Here is a 306-nt window from a genome sequence, read left to right as displayed (position 1 = left end):
TATTTAACGTGTTTTTATTATTGAACATATCGCATGGCAGTGCTTTTAAACCGTATAATTTTGAAATGTTATTAAATCGAGTGGTTATGATAAATTTTATTAAATTTATTATATTTAGTAAAATATTTACAGATATTTTCATTTTTTATTATTTAAAAAGAAAAGAGAACAAAATGATTATCAGAAGCATGTCTGTTAAACTGTAAATATAACATAAATATAACACAAACTGTTAAAAATATTACGGTGCCAAACCATATTGCTCTCAAACTGTTTTCATGCGCATTGTTCACCTCTGCTTAAAAC

Source organism: Drosophila kikkawai, chromosome 3R (assembly GCF_030179895.1).
Source record: "Drosophila kikkawai strain 14028-0561.14 chromosome 3R, DkikHiC1v2, whole genome shotgun sequence".
NCBI classification, from domain to species: domain Eukaryota; kingdom Metazoa; phylum Arthropoda; class Insecta; order Diptera; family Drosophilidae; genus Drosophila; species Drosophila kikkawai.
Note: the sequence above shows the minus strand (reverse complement) of the source record.